The sequence below is a fragment of the Salmo trutta genome, chromosome 24 (assembly GCF_901001165.1).
Source record: "Salmo trutta chromosome 24, fSalTru1.1, whole genome shotgun sequence".
Taxonomy (NCBI): Eukaryota; Metazoa; Chordata; class Actinopteri; order Salmoniformes; family Salmonidae; genus Salmo; species Salmo trutta.
Window position 1 is genome coordinate 9,579,595 of NC_042980.1, and position 19,508 is coordinate 9,599,102.

The window sequence follows — 19,508 nt, forward strand, 5'->3', positions numbered from 1 at the left end:
TGATTTGTCTTTCATCCCTCGCTTTCGCTGCGGTGGAGCGAAAGCACGACGCTTCCGTGGAGGGAGCTGCAGCCGCCGGAACAGGGAAAGGGTGAATGGAGAGAGAGGGAGAGGAGAGAAACAGAAAATGCATTCCTATTCTAGGTACAAGAGAATCATTGTCTCCTAAAACAGAGAAATAAGGATAGGCCTGCCCTTGAAAGGCAGTGGGAGGTGAACAGTCAAGCCAAACGCTGGTAGAGGTTGAGTGATGGGGGGGGAGAGGAGGAGTAAAGACAACATGAAGGCAGAGGTGCATGAAAATAAGTTCATTTCTGTCCAGTGCAACAAAGTATTCTGTGAAGTCCAACAAGTCGGCAATTTACACTTACTATCCACAAAGGAAAAAAAGGTCAATGTATACATTTCTATGGTCAGGAGCAAAAAAGGTCTGCAACCTGTAATCACAATGCAGAAAATGATTAACAGCCTTATGGGAGCATTGGCAGTGCCATGGGTGTAATTGGTCAAATGAAAGGGTGTTGTCTGACAGGGCTTGTGGCTTGTGATTGGTCAATTAACAGGGTGATTGCTTGTAATTGGTCTACTGACAATTTCATTGTTTTTTTATTTGTACATTGACATGAGAGCTCAGGTCAGGGGCTCTCCCTCAGTGAAGCACCACTTAGTAATTCACCCTAAATGGCCTGCTCTTTATTTTGATTGAGCTACGCCGCACACTTTTACACTCATCATTTGCTGCTGCTACTCTGTTCTTTATTTTACTTTTATAATTATCTATCCTAATGCCTAGTCACTTTACCCTGTCTTCATGTGCATATCTACCTCTTTCTGCACATTGATCTGGTACTGGTACTCCCTGTGTATAGCACCATTCTTGTGTATTTTATTATATTATATCCTCATGTTGCTATTATTTTTAAACTCTGCATCGTTGGGAAGGGCTCTCAAGCGAGCATTTCACGGTAAGTCTACACCAGTTATATTCGGCGCATGTGACAAATGCAATTTGATTTGACATAGAACTTAGCTAATGCCACTTTTTAAATGGGAATCCATAACCTCTCCCTCCAACTAATTTCCCCCACCGTAAATCAAAACAACCCAGCCTTTCTGACGAAAAAAAGCCACTCAAGATGTGCCTCTCCCACTGCTTGTTGTTGGAGGAGCTCTCTCTTTAGTGTTCCTTTCATGCTGCCTTTAAAAGCTTGACAACACTGACTTAAGCCCGAGCACTGAAGAAATCCTCACCAACACAAACTGCATTAAGAGCACATTTAATACAGAAAGCCCCTTCTCTGCCATCAATTTTCGAATCCCCAATGGTCAGACATGTTGAGACACGAGACGAGCAAGGAATTAGGCCTGCTTGGCAGCTCTGCGTCTGTTGTAAACACTCAGACACAGAAACAAAAGCGCAAAAAAACATGCTGCGCACTAGTGAAACTGAAAATATCTACTGCACAGCCGGACAGGCTAACACAACGGACTATTTCAGGACCATAGACAGAGAAACACCAATACAGACTGCTGCATACAAATATACCACGACCACATGAACAAACCAGTAGAAGACGCTGTTCAATCCAAATCTCTATCCAGAAGTTTCCGGAATAAGGGAAAACAACTTTCTTCCCCCAAGAAATACATCCACATGTGTATTCTAACAGCAAAATAGGGGTCATCTTACACCAAAAACTGAGAGTCAGAGAGAAAAGAGTATCAAAATGAATTTTTTATTTGATGGTTTTATGTGAGATTGCCTTTCACAGGTCCCACGGAGCGGCTGGTCAGGAGAGAGAGCAGGTTATAATGGGAGCAAGTCAAGGTAGAAGACATGTTGCAGGTACACACACGCACGCACGCACGCACGCACGCACGCAGATACGCAAACCTCTCAAAACACTAAGGGTTTGTCTTATTAACACCACACACACACTCTCCCTCTAAGTTTTACAAAACTGCGTCCTCACTACAGCACATGGAGCAGATTAGCTCTGGAGTGAAGACTGGAGTCTGGGTCAAAAGCAAATACTTGAAATCATTTCTAAAACCTCAGAGACGCACAGACAGAATGAATTTCTTAAAATGAACCAACAGTTCAAATAAATGAATGACACTGTTCTAAAACACATCCTTCCTTCAGGTCTGGCACTAAGACCGCTCTCAACCAACTCTATAAGGCCATAAGCAAAGAAGAAAATGCTCACCCAGAAGCGGCGCTCCTAGTAGCCGGGAACTTTGATGCAGGCAAATTTAAATCAGTTTTACCACATTTTTACCAGCATGTCACAAGTGCAACCAGGGGGAAAAAAATCCTGGACCACCTTTACTCCACTCACAGAGATGCATACAAAGCTCTCCCCCGCCCTCCATTTGGCAAATCTGACCATAATTCTATCCCCCTGATTCCTGCTTACAAGCAAATACTAAAGCAGGCAGTACCACTGACTCGCTCAATACGGAAGTGGTCAGATGACGTGGATGCTACACTACAGGACTGTTTTGCTAGCACAGACTGGAATATGTTCCGGTATTCATCCAATGGCATTGAGGAGTACACCAACTCAGTCATCAGCTTCATCAATAAGTGCATCGATGACGTTGTCCCCACAGTGGCTGTACGTACATATCCCAACCAGAAGCCATGGATTACAGGCAACATCCGCATCGAGCTAAAGGCTAGAGCTGCCGCTGTCAAGGAGCGGGAGACTAATCCGGACGCTTATAAGAAATCCCGCTATGTCCGCAGACGAACCATCAAACAAGCAAAGCGTCAATACAGGATTAAGATTGAATCCTACTACACCTGCTCTGACGCGCTTCGGATGTGGCAGGGCTTAAAAACTATTACGGACTACAAAGGGAAGCTCAGACGCGAGCCTACCAGACGAGCTAAATGCCTTTTATGCTCGCTTTGAGGCAAGCAACACTGAAGCATGCACGAGAGCACCAGCTGTTCTGGATGACTGTGTGATAACGCTCTCGGTACCCGATGTGAACAAAACCTTTTAAACAGGTTAACATTCACAAAGCCGCTGGGCCAGACGGATTACCAGGTCGGGTACTCAAAGCATGGGTGGACAAACTGGCAAGTGTCTTCACTGACATTTTCAACCTCTCCCTGACCGAGTCTGTAATACCTACATGTTTCAAGCAGACCACCATAGTCCCTGTGCCCAAGGAAGCGAATGTAACCTGCCTAAATGATTACCACCCCTTCACTCAAATCAGTACCCATGAAGTGCTTTAAAAGGCTGGTCATGGCTCACATCAACAGCATCCTCCTGGACATCCTAGATCCACTCCAATTCGCATACCACCCCAACAGATCCACAGATGATGCAATGTCAATCGCACTCCACACCGCCCTTTCTCACCTGGACCAAAGGAACACCTATGTGATAATGCTGTTCATTGACTACAGCTCAGCGTTCAACACCATAGTGCCCACGAAGCTCATCACTAAGCTAAGGACTCTGGTACTAAACACCTCCCTCTGCAACTGGATCCTGGACTTCCTGACGGGCCCCCCAGGTGGTAAGAGTAGGCAACACACGTCTGCAAAGCTGATCCTTAACACTGGGGCCCCTCAGGGGTGTGTACTTAGTCCCCGCCTGTATTTCCTGTTCACCCACAACTGCATGGCCAAACACAACTCCAACACCATCATTGAGTTTGCTGACGACACAACAGTGGTATGTCTGATCACCGACAATGATGAGACGGCCTATAGGGAGGAGGTCAGAGAACTGGCAGTGTGGTGCCAGGATAACAACCTCTCCCTCAATGTGAGCAAGACAAAGGAGATGATCGTGGACTACAGGAAAAAGGCGGGCCGAATAGGCCCCCCATTAACATCGACGGGGCTGTAGTGGAGCGGGTCGAGTGTTTCAAGTTCCTTGGTGTCCACATCACCAACGAACTATCACTATCATGGACAAAACCCTTTTCCCCCTCAGGAGACTGAAAAGGGTTGGCATGGGTCCCCAGATCCTCAAAAGGTTCTACAGCTGCACCATCGAGAGCATCCTGACCGGTTGCATCACCGCCTGGTATGGCAACTGCGTGGCATCTGACCGTAATGCGGTACAGAGGGTAATGCAAATGGCCCAGTACATCACTGGGGCCAGGCTTCCTGCCATCCAGGATCTATATAATAGGCGGTGTCAGAGGAAAGCCCATAGAATTGTCAGAGACAAGTCACCCAAGTTATAGACAGTTTTCTCTGCTACTGCACGGCAAACGGACCCGGAGCGCCAAGTCTTGGACCAAAAGGCTCCTCCACAGCTTCTACCCCCAAGCCATTAGACTGCTGAACAATTCATAAAAATCGGCACCGGAAAATTAACATTGACCCCCTCCCTTTTGTACGCTGCTGCTACTCGCTGTTTGTTTGTTACCTATGCATAGTCACTTCACCCCCACCTACATGTACAGATTACCTCAACTAGCCTGTACCCCTGCACACTGACTTGGTACCGGTGCCCCCTGTATATACCCTCGTTATTGTTATTATTATCATGTTACTTTTTATTATAGTCTACTTGGTAAAACATTTCTTCTTCTTGAACTGCACTGTTGGTTAAGGGCTTGTAAGTATGCATTTCACGGTAAAGTCTAAACTTGTGTTATTCGGCGCATGTGGCAAATAAAGTTTGATTTGATCACGGACTTGTGCTATTTGATAGGCAACGGCAATTTTTCTAGATTCTATCCAATATCTTTTTGTCAATCAAACCATGGCAGATCAGTGATTTACTTTGAGAATGGAGGGAATTGTAAAAGAATTCGAAAGTGAACCAGTCAGGGATTTTGAAATGTTCAAGCCCATCGCTCTTCCTCGCTGTCCAGTTTCTATCTCGGTCCAGTTGCCCAGGGCGGTGACCAGCTAATGCACCATAATGGGGTACACGTGTGGGGCCACCGGGGGCCTAATGAACTGGGGTTCCCATGGAGAGGGGGGGGCCTGTTGTTTTGTTGGGTTGAAACTGATGGGCCGGGGTATGGGGGAGAGGAGCGTGGCCGCCTAACATCGCCGCTGTCGTGCCCCCTTCACACACACACACACACACACACCCTCACAGCTCAACCGTATCCCCCACGCAAACCTCCATCTCGGACTCCATTATTCAATTTGGTTTCACTAATGACCAATAACCTGTTTGAATTAGCCTGCCAACACCAATTTGACTTCAATAAGAGCAGATCTCCCAATGCGTTTAGGAGGCCCTGCTACAAGCTGCAGGTGCCAGCTGGACATTTGGACCTGACCTAGGTGTCCCATAGAGCAGGAAGGGATTGTTCTCATCCTTCTCAGTTATGTAAAGCTTTAAAAGAGGGTGAAAATTCAACACTAACCCTGCATTTTAATTTTGCAAAACAAGACAATAAGAGATGAAAATAACACTTGATGCATGGGATAGAAGTAATAGTTGACGGTACAAAACAACAGTACTGCATGACACCCCCATAGGATGGTTAGTAATCGGGGAAAACCAACATGGTTGAAATGTTGTCAGGTACCTCGCTCAAAGGGGAGTAATGTAGTATCCATCATTTCACCATATTAGTCGACTGTGTATCTCTTCAAGACCACACTCCTGCTGATTCAATAAAAATCTAAAAAATATCTCTCTCTCTCTCTCTCATTCTCCCTCTCTCTTCAAGGGTGCTGGGTGGCTGCCGCCATCCTCCATTTCCCTTTTTCAGAGGGAGCTGTAAAACCTGTGACAGCTATGATTTATGATATACGCCCTGTGCTTGCCTGTGGGGCAGATGTGTGTGTGTGTGTGTGTGTGTGGCTAAGGTGAGGGGCTAAGTTGTGAGTTCTTCTGAGCTCTCCACGGGCTATCGCTAGATGTATCGGTGCTCACTGTTCAGTCACAAAAGTCACACAGGAGAGAGCGTACGCGTGTGTGTTTGTCTGTCTGTCTGTCTAGGAGTGCAAATTGGGCTGTATGACCTAAAGCAAGAATAAAAACACCAGAAATTGTTAAAAAAAAATGTTTATAAAGATGATAAGGCATGCACTGACAGCTATTTAGAGGTAACGAGCCAGCTGCTGTGTGTGCATATGACAAGAGTGTGTATGAATGTGTGCACGAGTGTGTGTATGGCCTCATTCTCTCAAATCATATTTTGAAGTGCTGCAGGCTGACCAGACAAAAACTGCTGGTATCAGCATAGTCTCTGCCCCCCCCCCCCCCATCTATCTATTACCATTGCTCTCTAACTATCTATTTCTCCCTCCCTCTTCCCATTTTCCTCGCCTCAATGCCCCTGCTGTGCACTGTATTTCATATTCAAGGCCAGGTCAGGTGATCCAGTATCCTCATGTGCATGCCAATGCGTATATCTACACTGAAGAAAAGTATAAACGCAACATGCAACAATTTCAAAGTTACAGTTTATACAAGGAAATCAGTCAATTGAAATAGATTCATTAGGCCCTAATCTATGGATTTCACATGACTGGGAATACAATTCAGATATGCATCAGTAGGTCACAGGTACCTTAAAAAAGGTAGGGGCATGGATCAGAAAACCAGTCAGTATCTGGTGTGACCACCATTTGCCTCATGCAGCAATCTCCTTTGTATAGAGTTGATCAGGCTGTTGATTGTAGGCTGTGGAATGTTGTCCCACTCCTCTTCAATGGCTGTGCAAAGTTGCTGGATATTGGCAGAAACTGGAACACACTGTCGTACACGTTGATCCAGAGCATCCCAAACATGCTCAATGGGTACCATCTGCCCGGTACAGTTGAAACCGGGATTCATCCGTGAAGAGCACACTGTGCCAGTGAAGGCGAGTATTTGCCCACTGAAGTCGGTTACGATGACAAACTGGTCAAGACCTTTATGAGGACGACGAGCATGCAATGAGCTTCCCTGAGACGGTTAATTACAGTTTGTGCAGGAATTTTCGGTTTAAATAACACATATGGAATCATGTAGTAACCAAAAAGTGTGAAACAAATCAAAATATATTTTATATTTGAGATTCTTCAAACAGCCACCCTTTGCCTTGATGACAGCTTTGCACACTCTTGGCATTCTCTCAACCAGCTTCATGAGGTAGTCACTTGGAATGCATTTCAATTAACAGGTGTGCCTTCTTAAAAATTAATTTGTGGAGCCAATCAGTTGTGTTGTGACAAGGTCTGGGGGGTATACAGAAGATAGCCCTATTTAGTAAAAGACCAAGTCCATATTATGGCAAGAACAGCTCAAATAAGCAAAGAGAAATGAGAGTACATCATTACTTTAAGACATGAAGGTCAGTCAATCATGAAAATTTCAAGAACTTTGAAAGTTTCTTCAAGTGCAGTTGCAAAAACCATCAAACGCTATGATGAAACTGGCTCTCATGAGGACCGCCACAGGAAAGGAAGACCCAGAGATACCTCTGCTGCAGAGGATAAGTTCATTAGAGTTACCAGCCTCAGAAATTGCAGCCCAAATAAATGCTTTACAGACTTCAAGTAACAGACACATCTCAACATCAGCTGTTCAGAGGAGACTGCGTGAATCAGGCCTTCATGGTTGAATTGCTGAAAAGAAACCACTACCAAAGGACACCAATAAGAAGAAGAGACTTGCTTGGGCCAAGAAACACGAGCAATGGACATTAGACCGGTGGAAATCTGTCCAAAGTTGAGATTTTTGGTTACAACCGCCGTGTCTTTGTTTAGACGCAGAGAAGGTGAACGGATGATCTCCACATGTGTGGTTCCCACCGTGAAGAATTGGGGTGGTGGTGACACTGTTGGTGATGTATTTAGAATTCAAGCCACACTTAACCAGCATGGTTACCACAGCATTCTGTAGCGATATGCCATCCCATCTGGTTTGTCCTTACTGGGACTATCATTTGAAATTTCAACAGGAAAATGCCCCAACACACCTCCTCCAGGCTATGTAAGGGCTATTTGACCTAGAAGGAGAGGGATGGAGTGCTGCATCAGATGACCTGGCATCCACAATCACCCAACCTCAACCCAATGTAGATGGCTTGGGATGAGTAGATCTGCAGACTGATGGAAAAGTAGCCAACAAGTGCTCAGCATATGTGGGAACTCCTTGAACACTGTTGGAAAAGCATTCCAGGTGAAGCTGGTTGAGAGAATGCGAAGAGTGTGCAAAGTTGTCATTTGGTTTAAATAAAATGTGGGTTACTACATGATTCCATGTGTTATTTCATAGGTTTGATGTCTTCACTATTATTCTACAATGTAGAAAATAGTAAAAATAAAGAAATACCCTTGAATGACTCGGTGTGTCCAAACTTTTGAGTGGTACTGTATGTCCATGTGCTAGAGAATCTATGTATTTGAGTGTGTGTGTGTGTGTGTGTGTGTGTGTGTGTGTGTGTGTGTGTGTGTGTGCCTGCACTTTCTATTTGCACAGTTTGGGTGCGCGAGCATGTGTGAGAGAGGGGGTAAACTCTTGCCTCGGTTATTACCAGGTTCTGAGGTAATGTTGACGGACAATTGGGAGTGGTGAGGTTCTGAAAGGTCAGACAGGAGAGCGGGAACAAGAGGGTGGGAGAGAGAGAAAGTCTGCAGTATGGTGAGGACAAGTGGAGGAGTGATGGGTGAAGGGTTAGAGAGGGAGGGAGGGAGGGAGGGAGAGAAGGAGAAAAAAATTAAGGCGGGAACAGAGAGAGACAGAACAATTGTTGAGATGAGATGGGTGAGGGAGAAGGAATGATGGGAGCAAGTTAGAAATGTTAGAGGGAGGAAAAGAAGCAAGGAAGCCAGACAAGTTAAGAGTACAGTTTCAGCTTCCCCTTGCACTTTGGTGCTTGTCCTCAAATTGTCACTAGTTGTTGTTAGTGTGCATATAGTAATGAATGCAACACATTAGCCATAGCTTCATTAGCCCTAGCAGCCATACATTGCTTGACAAGGAGTTATTAAACCCTCCACACATATAAGCGCCTAGGGATGTGACGAATCTAAAAAATGTCTTAACATTTAAAACCTTTTTTTTTTTATTGTTTAAATGATAAGAAAAAAAATCATAAAATGACGTGAATTGACAATTCAGATATGGTCCTGTGTATGACCACTAGGGGGCAATGTAGTTCCATCTACCACAATCCTGGTGACCTACCAGATGGCGCTCATCTTACTGCGTCTCCCACCCCCTCAGCAACGATGGTAGTTTTGCTCTGTGCCTCTATGCTATCAGTTGTCAGTACATGGGACTTCATGTCCCACTTCTCATTAATGTGATGGCTTGTTGAAGTGATGCATGACATTGTGTTCATAGATATCTAACAATCCGACAATGCCACATATGGTGTTTGAGAGCTCGCGCTTTGTACTTGCAGAGTAATCGTTACTTGTTATTTCTCCATCCGGCCGGTCACCGTTTTTTCGACATCTTGTAGTTTGGTTCTAGATATACCATTAAGGCATTGAAGCCAACATTCTCTACCATTAACAATGGCTGCATATCAACTGCAATCATTTGTGTAACTTGCGTTGTCAAATCAAATCAAATTTTATTGGTCACATACACATGGTGATTTTCTCACTCCGTCCCTTATCGCACTACTGCCAGCAACAGGTTGGGTCTCACGCGGTGCCTCCCTTTCAGCATTGCACTACCACTACAGTTCAATTCCACCTCGCAAAATGTGCATTTCAACACCACCTCATTTAACTTCTCGAAGTTTTGCCATACAGGACTTCAATGCTGTTGCTTCCCTGTATCACTCTGCCATTTTTCTAACTGTTAACCACGATGACGTGAGGAGCGCTTTATATCCGTGGCAAATCATTTGAAAAGGTGCATATCTCCTCCTACTAATGTTACAGCATTGTTGCGTCAGGTATTTATTTAATTCGATTTTTTTCCTTTATGACGATCGGGACCTGTTAGTGCTAGTTTTGTGATAAAATTAAAATCACAGTGCAGTTATGAGAAGAATTTTTTTTTTCTTCGTTTAAGGATTTTTTCTAACACAAATCCATTGGAAATGAGGCATACTGTAGGTTGCAGCGTTGACTTAAGGGCCGTCCAACCCTCCTCAGTCCCAGACACTGCGTCCTCCCTGGCTGAACACACATAAGCATCGTTCTGCTACAGTGGCTTCCCCCTCCATCACTCGCTGAGACAGCCATTTAGTCAAATGTTAATTGAGGCTAATTACACACTGTTCACTCTGAGACGCCGCGACCCAGCTCGTTTCTTATCATGACAGAGTGCCGTTTTGCATTGTGGGGGCCCCAGCAACTAAATTACGCCTACCAGAATAAGGCAGTCATCGACTTCGTGTCTTAATCAAGCACGATGTCTCTTTTCTGACTGTTGTTGTTGGAAGCTGTTTGATGTTGCCTGCTGAGGCTAGAGCAGGCTTTTTCTGCAGCAGCCAATTTATTCATGCTTTTGTGGGGTGGCTGTATCGAGGTAGTTGCTGTCATTTGTGATTACCAGTCGGAAAATTATACACTTTCCTGAATGCCTTTTAATTCTAATCTGCTGTCAATGGGCGCAGAGTTCCTTGGAAATCTTCAACCCTGTTAATCTAGCATCTAAGCACTTTAGATCTAAAGTGTGTTTGCTTAGTTCAAATCTAATTTCTTAATACCATTTCTAAAGCATTGGATTTCTCTGACAGCTAACCTCATAGCAAGTTGCTCTTGTAATGTGTGAGGTGTTGTAAGGGAACTCTTAGAGAAAAGGCTGAACAGTTTCAGGCTAACAGAACTGACTGAAACAGCCCCTCTTCCTCCTAAGCAATGGATACACTGAGTGAAGACAGGGCATATCTCACTCAGTCTCCAAAAGCTAATTCTAGACATTCTGCTGGCTCCACACAAAACCCTGGCTCCCATTTTCCATATTACAAACACGGCCCATTGGAGAGGCATTGCCTTATGAGTGTCCTCCTCGCCACAATGTATTGTTGAGGTGATACATTGAAGCTTCTTCTGTTGGAAAATATGCTGTTGCATATAGTGTTCTTAGACTCAATGCAAAGTAGCCATGTGCTTCTGTGGTTTGCATTGGATCATACCATTCACACTTCTGGTACATGATATTGGAGCACAGCGATCAGCCAAAAATATGAGAAAAGGGTACTGTGGATGTTTGGTAAATGGGAACGAATATCCCAGGAGAGCGCAAACACCCGTCTGTTGCCTGACCTACATTGCTATAAACCTCTGACAGAGCTAGCATTAGCCACTAACTGACAGGCTAGCTGGGCTGACAGACAAAGGCTGGGAACAGCCCAGCCCATGCCATCAGTTTGTGTTCGTCTCTCTGGTGATTAGCGGCTACACTAACAACGAGCTAACACACTCTGGGGACTCATCAGGGCTTCCGCTTGCTGAGCGAATTACTGCTGCTGTAGCTAGGACAGGTTAGCGGAATAACATTACCTAAACTTAAACAATTAAGTCTTCTTCCCCCGGGTTCGTGCAAAGTGGTGCTGTCATTTCCACGGCGATAACGAGCGGAGACTGACGCCTGGCGACGCTGACAGCACAAAAGCCTGTCTTACGTTTTTGGGGTGTGAGAGAGTCACGCGGCAAAAACGCAACTTCAGCTGCGGCGGATTTATTCGGATGAAGGGGCTTGGGTTTGATGATTCGCGGTGGGGGAGCTGGGGAATTTATCAAAGCAAATGGCTGACACATCACCAATGCCGCCACAGAGGGAGCACCTCAATAATTACTACTTCCCCTGTTGGGCTAATCCCCAGAGCACTGGAGCAAAACAGGAGGGAAAAGCTTAGAGTTTCAGAGGAGCCAGTCAGATCATTTACAGAGACAGTCTCCCTCGCTCGCTCACAGAGGTCCGTCTCGCTCACACAGAGAGGTCCGTCTCGCTCACACAGAGAGGTCCGTCTCGCTCACACAGAGAGGTCTGTCTCGCTCACACAGAGAGGTCTGTCTCGCTCACACAGAGAGGTCTGTCTCGCTCACACAGAGAGGTCTGTCTCGCTCACACAGAGAGGTCTGTCTCGCTCACACAGAGAGGTTTCAGAACCAGTTCTCATACACTTAACAGAAACAAGCACTGTAAAACACTAAAGATGCTTAAAAACGAATCTGTCACAGAACTCACACTAAGACATTCAGAGACACAAACCTCGTACACTGCCAAAATCAGCAGTACCAGTGTCACACTGACATGGGTTCAATTTCTACACCCCGAATTGTACTCAATATTTACATCATACTCCCTCACACATTAGACAGGTCTATGGTAGATTCCATTTTCCCCATCTTACCAAGTGACACGTTCACAACGTCATTACTTCCCTATATTGAATCATTGTACTGTAAGTAACCACTTCTAGACCAAGATAAACTACCAGAGCATCTTTCAAAGCAGAACAAACAGCTGGTGCGAGAAACACACACACAAGCAAACAACTCGCAACACACACACCACAGGTAGGCGAGTAGGAGGGAGTACCTTTACGCTCGCAGCGTTTCTTGCGCCTCCGCTTGAACTTCCTGCGGATGAGGCAGTAGTAGGAGCCCAGGCTCTGGGGCCCGGTGCTGAACAGGGCCATGCTGTCCGCCACTGGCTAACACACTGCTCTGCTGTCCTGGAGACACTCACTACTGGCACTCAAGATACTAGCTAGCACTTACCCTTAACACACACAGCCATGTAATGGAACACTCACAACTCTCCCTCTCTCGGACTCCTTTTCTCTCTTGGTTTCTGTCTCCCTCTACCTAGTTGGCGGGGGAGCATATAGTGTGTGTGTGTCGAGGGAAGTGCATACCCTCAAAGGAGAGGACTAGTGCTGTTCCTCAGAGAATTGTAGAACGTCACATGGATTTGGTCCTATATTTCTCTCTCTCTCTGTCTTTCATATCCACTTCTCCCTCTCTTCCAGCAGAGAAGGCAGCTTGCTCCCGCCAGCTCAGTGCTTCTATAGCATCTCACTGACACGTCACACTGGCCCTCAGCCTATCACAGGCTGCCTCTGGCTCATCGCCTGGCCTCCACCTGTTCACACACACACTCATACATCAGACAAAACACACGCACACTAACACACACATACAGCCACATACAGTGCCTTGCAAAAGTATTCAGACCCCTTAGATTTCTTCACCTGTTATTGTGTTACAAAGTGGGATTAAAATCGATTTGTATGTTAACAAACTGCATTAAAAAAAATTCAAAGCGAAGATTGTGTCATTTTTATAAAAACGAAATAACTAAAATGGTTGTTGCATAAGTATTCAGCTCCCTGAGTCAATGCATGTTAGAAACACCTTTGGCATCAAATACAGCAGTGAGTCATCTTAGGTAAGTCTATAAGAGCTTTGTACACCTGGATTGTGCAATATTTGTCCATTATTCTTTTCAAAATTATTCAAGCTCTGCCAAGATGCTGTTTTTCAAGTCATATCATAGATTTTCAAGCAGATTTAAGTCAAAACTGTAACGTGGCCAATCAGGAATGTTTACGGCCTTGTGTTGTAGGTGATTGTCCTGCTGAAAGGTACATTCTTCTCCCAGTCTCTGGTGTAAAGCAGACTGAACCAGGTTTCCTCTAGGATTTAGACTGTGCTTAGCTCCATCCCATTTATTTTTATCCTTTAAAAACTCAGTATTTGCCAATGACAAGCATACCCATACCATGATGCAGCCACCACCGTGCTTGAAAAAAGTGTATTCCTTCGCTGTGTTTTTTTGTTGTTGCAGTATTACTTTAGTGCCTCGTTGCATACAAGATGCATGTTTTGGAATATTTTCATTCTGTATATTTGTACTCTTCTTTTCACTCTGTCATTTAGGTCCTTATTGTGTAGTCACTACATTGTTGTTGATCCATCATCCTCAGTTTTCTCCAATCACAAAAAGGCTACTGAGTTTAATGGTTATCACCACCAATGGCCTCTTGGTCTGGGTAGTTTAATAAATAATCAACAGCATAAATGTTAACTTGACCATGTTTAAGGAGATATTCAATATCTGATTTGATATTATTGTTACCCAGCTCCCTGGTCTTTGTATTTGAATCTGTGCTTGCAATACTTGAATGAGGGACCTTGAAGATGTTTTATGTATGGGGGACAGAGGAAGGGTTAGTCATTCGGATGGGGCCACAGTGTCTTCTGATCCCTCCTGTCTCAGCCTCCAGTATTTATGCTGCAGTAGTTTATGTGTCGGGGGGCTAGGGTCAGTCTGTTACATCCGGAGTATTCTCTTGTCTTATCCGGTGTCCTGTGTGAATGTAAATATGCTCTCTCTAATTCTCTCTTTCTCTCTTTCTTTCTTTCTCTCGGAGGACCTGAGCCCTAGGACCATGCCTCAGGACTACCTGGCATGATGACTCCTTGCTGTCCCCAGTCCACCTGGCCATGCTGCTGCTCCAGTTTCAACTGTTCTGCCTGCGGCTACGGAACCCTGACCTGTTCACCGGACGTGCTTGTTGCACCCTCGACAATTACTATGATTATTATTATTTGACCATGCTGGTCATTTACGAACATTTTAACATCTTGACCATGTTCTGTTATAATATCCACCCGGCACAGCCAGAAGAGGACTGGCCACCCCTCATAGCCTGGTTCCTCTCTAGGTTTCTTCCTAGGTTTTTGGCCTTTCTCAGGAGTTTTTCCTAGGGAGTTTTTCCCAGCCACCGTGCTTCTTTCACATGCATTGCTTGCTGTTTGGGGTTTTAGGCTGGGTTTCTGTACAGCACTTTGAGATTTCAGCTGATGTACGAAGGGCTATATAAATAAATTGGATTTGATTTGATTCAAAAATCATGGTAACCACTATTATTTCACACAGAGTGAGTCCATGTAACGTATGTGATTTGTTAAGCCACATTTTACTCCTGAACTAATTTAGGCTTGCCTAAACAAAGGGGCTGAATACTTATGCAGCAACTATATTTTACTTTTTTCTTCGATTTTGACAGAATATTTTGTGTAGATTGTAGAGTTTCAGCATCACACTGTTACCATGGAATTACCAAACTTCAAGTGCTTTCATTTCTCAAAACACAAACTCATACACTACAACAGTCCAGCTAAAGGTACTGCAATGTCCTGCAATGTTTAACGTGAGGTGAAATCTCACTTCACAGAATGAATACACCATTCACTAATATGTTCCTATGGCTGAACCTAAGACCAGAAGTATTCAGTGTGAACGTCACAATACCACAGCGCTCTACCTCCCTCTAGTGGGCATATTCTGTCATTACTCAATCATTCCAGTGACGGCAAAGGCAATGTCAATGATGCAGAAACCACCATAACACTACTGCACAGAAAACACAAACAGGCTTTATCATACGGAACCCATTGCACATAAATATGATTTTAGCCATCTGTGTCAGCCATACTAACGGATATGAAACCGCGAGACAACAACAGTGCCTTTACCTTGGTGAACACTGCCCCTCTGTGGAATAGAATAGCACTGCATATGAACCACAGTGCAGTGTAGGACACCAGAGGCGTTACGGTGCAGTATTTTTTAAAATGCGTTCACTGCGCCCAGCACGCCACAGGAGCCGCTAGTGCGCAATGGGACAAGGACATCCCTGCCGGCCAAACCCTCCCCTAACTCGTACGACTCTGTGCCAATTGTGCACCGCCCCATGGGTCTCCCGGTCGCGGCCAGCTGCAAGAGAGCCTGGACTCGAACCCAGAATCTCTAAGAGCAGGACTTTCAAACCCTGTTCCTGGAAGCTACCGTCCTGTAGGTTTTTAATCCAACCCTAATTTAGTGAACTGGATACATTTTTTTTTACTTTAAATTTAACTAGGCAAGTCAGATAAGAACAAATTCTTATTTACAATGACAGCCTAGGAACAGTGGGTTAACTGCCTTGTTCAGGGGCAGAACGACAGATTTTTACCTTGTCAGCTCGGGGATTTGAACTTTGCAACCTTTCAGTGACTAACCCAACGCTCTAACCACTAGGCTACCCTGCCGCCCCTGCATTACCTGGTTGATAAGACGAATGGGATTTGTTACAAGTGCGGTAGCTCTCCAAGGACAGGGTTGGAGTGCCCTGGTATAGAATATGAAAAAACCCGAGGCAAATGACCAGATCATCTGCAAGATAATTGAAATCGGGAGAGGACTATGAATGATATCCAGTATTCAACCAACTTGGACTCATCTATGTAGGGCTACTGATTTTCTGTCATAGTTATGAGTATTCCTAACCATGTGACATGCCAGTGAGGGAAGGTGTGGTCGTGGAATAGATATATATGAGTGAGTGAGTGAGTGAGTGAGTGAGTGAGTGAGTGAGTTACACACCTGTTTTCCCTTTGTTGTCCGTTGTGTAGTGCTGGCGCACTCTGTGGCTCTTCTTCAGTGGCCTGGAAGAGAAAGGAGAGCACTGGTCAGCTAACAGCTACAGTACCTGTCATCACAAACAGGAACAACACACACAGGAAGAACAAAAAAGGAAGGGAAGAGCTTCTAGGATAATGGTAGAATGAAGGTGCTCTTTGGTAATGGGTTATTGGTGTTTGTATAATTAAAATCTTAAATATACATTTAACATTTAATTACAGAGTTGTCACACATGCAGCTAACAAATGGAAATGTCTGCCCTACTCAAAATTACAACAAACTAATTGCAGCATTACTGTAAAAATGGAAGAGGCAAGTGGAAGGGGGAGAAAGTAAGGAAATTGTCTGTCGACACTGCATTAAAGACCAACATTTCTTAAAGAAAATTGTGAAAAATAAAAAAAAGTATATGAGTTTCATTTAAGGACCAAAAATGAACAGCTGTGGAATATAGATTGCAAAACAGTTTTACGAAGATTTACGATGTACCGATTCCATGGCACATGAGTAATGAACTGATACACAAAACAAAGCTGGATTCAAAACAGTTTTTCAATTTAAATAATAGAAATTTCTTGCAACCAATAGAATGATACATATACTATGCAATGCATTCTGAAAGTATTCAGACACCTTGATTTTTTCCCACATTTTGTTACTTTACAGCCGTATTCTAAAATGGATGAAATTGTGAGTTTCTCCCATTCTTCTCTGCAGATCCTCTCAGGCCCTGTCAGGTTGGATGGGAGCGTCGCTGCACAGCTATTTTCAGGTCTCTCCAGAGATGTTCAATCGGGTTCAAGTCAGGGCTCTGCCTGGGCCACTCAAGTACATTGAGACTTGACCCGAAGCCACAGCCACTCCTACGTTGCCTTGGCTGTGTGCTTAGGGTTGTTGTCCTGTTGGAAGGTGAACCTTCATACCCCAGTCGGAGGTCCTGAGTGCTCTCGAGCAGGTTTTCATCAAGGATCTCTCTGTACTTCCCTTAATCCTGACTAATCTCCCTGTCCTTGAAAAATAATCCCCACAGCATGATGCTGCCACCACCAAGCTTCAACGTAGGGATTGGTGCCAGGTTTCCTCCAGACGTGATGCTTGGCATTCAGGCCAAAGAGTTCAATCTTGGTTTCATCAGACCTGAGAACCTTGTTTCTCATGGTCAGAGTCCTTTAGGTGCCTTTTGGCAAACTCCAAGTGGGCTGCCATGTGCCGTTTACTGAAGTGGCTTCTGTCTGGCCACTCTACCATAAAGGCCTGATTGGTGGAGTGCTGCAGAGATGGATAACTATTTAAAAATATACTGTGTCCATAAAATGTATATACAGTTGAAGTCGGAAGTTTACATGCACTTAGGTTGGAGTCATTAAAACTCATTTTTCAACCACTACACAAATGCCTTGTTAACAAATTATAGTTTTGGCAAGTCGGTTAGGACATCTCCTTTGTGCATGACACAGGTAATTCTTCCAACAATTGTTTACAGACAGATTATTTCACTGTATCACAATTCCAGTGGGTCAGAGGTTTACATACACTCAGTTGACTGTGCCTTTAAACAGCTTGGAAAATTCCAGAAAATGATGTCATGGCTTTAGAAGCTTCTGATAGGCTAACTGTGGATATATTTAAAGGCCTACCTTCAAACTCAGTGCCACTTTGCTTGACATCATGGGAAAATCAAAAGAAATCAGCCAAGACCTCAGAAAAATAAATGTAAACCTCCACAAGTCTGGTTCATCCTTAGGAGCAACTTCCAAAAGCCTGAATGTACCACGTTCATCTCTACAAACAATAGTACACAAATATAAACACATGGGACCACGCAGCTGTCATACCGCTCAGGAAGGAGACGTGTTCTGTCTCCTAGAGATGAACGTACTTTGGTGCGAAAAGTGCAAATCAATCCCAGAACTGCAGCAAAGGACTTTGTGAAGATGCTGGAGGAAACAGGTACAAAAGTATCTATATCACAGTAAAACGAGTCCTATATCGATATAACCTGAAAGGCCGCTCAGCAAGGAAGAAGCCACTGCTCCAAACCGCCATAAAAAAAGCCAGACTACGGTTTGCTACTGCACATGGGGACAAAGATAGTACTTTTTGGAGAAATGTCCTCTGGTCTGATGAAACAAAAATAGAACTGTTTGGCCATAATGACCATCGTTATGTTTGGAGTAAAAACGAGGGAGGCTTGCAAGCCGAAGAACACCATCCCAACCGTGAAGCATGGGGTGGCAGCATCATGTTGTGGGGGTGCTTTACAGCAGGAAGGACTGGTGCACTTCACAAAATAGATGGCATCATGAGGAAAGAAAATGACAGACAGAAGCATGTGAGAAATCACTTTAGCCCAAAGGAAAAGCAGGCTAAAAACAACAGCAGTTAAAATCTGCAGTAAAAGCCCACAGGCGTGTAAAAAATAATTTTATATTCGGTACAGCCAAAGCCATAAAGCTTTAAACCCTCCAGCTACGACAGAGTGGGGAAAAGAGAGAATACCATAGGGAGGAAATGTAGAGGTGGAGAGGAAAAGGGAGGCAGGAGGGGTGAAAGCCAGGGAGATCAAGAGATGAAAGAATAAGAGTGATTAATAGAGGAGCAGCCAGTCCATCCCTTTAACCTGAGGGGTCCTTTGAGGCCCCCACAGCAGTCTCCATCAATGCCCACTTCTAATTCCCATGGCTGTCTAGGGTACTGTGGCTCAAACCAACAGGCATGTGTTTAGACAGCTCTTCTATAAGAAGACAAGCATGTGCCAGTCGGCCAGAGAGAAAAATGGAGATGGAGAGAGTGCCAAAACTCACACTAGCCCACAGCACTTCCATCACACTACTGACAGTATATAGGCCAAGCACAACCACAGCTGGCCAAGTCTGAGCGCGACCGGTTTGGAGCGCCACCCCTGTATTCGCTGTAAAAGCTGACCACGAAGGAGAAGGAATTGGTCGTGGTTGAGAAACAGTAGGGAGTCTCAGACTAAAGATAAGGCATGCATTTCATACGGCTCTACAGTGGCTCCTGAAGAATTATTGAAAAATACAGCTTTTTAAAAAACTATTTTTACAGGCCAACACCGGTTAAAAAGGCCAAACCACTGTCATCACAATTTCAATTTCTTGAATTCATATCTATTTACAGACAGTTAACTGAAAAAACATGGTTGAAATAAAAATTGCCATTGTGGTAGTGGTGGCA

At 44.5% G+C, this 19,508-nt stretch overlaps 1 protein-coding gene across 6 annotated transcripts in view; it reads right to left on the reverse strand.

The window, feature by feature from the left end:
* LOC115160647 (double-stranded RNA-specific editase 1) overlaps positions 1–19,508 on the reverse strand; it is a 197,750-nt gene that overhangs the window by 48,195 nt on the left and 130,047 nt on the right. For all 6 annotated transcript variants that reach the window (XM_029710887.1, XM_029710884.1, XM_029710881.1 and 3 more), the window contains one exon: positions 16,275–16,336. The gene's annotated coding sequence lies outside the window, so the exon portion shown is untranslated. The remainder of the gene's footprint in view (positions 1–16,274; positions 16,337–19,508) is intronic.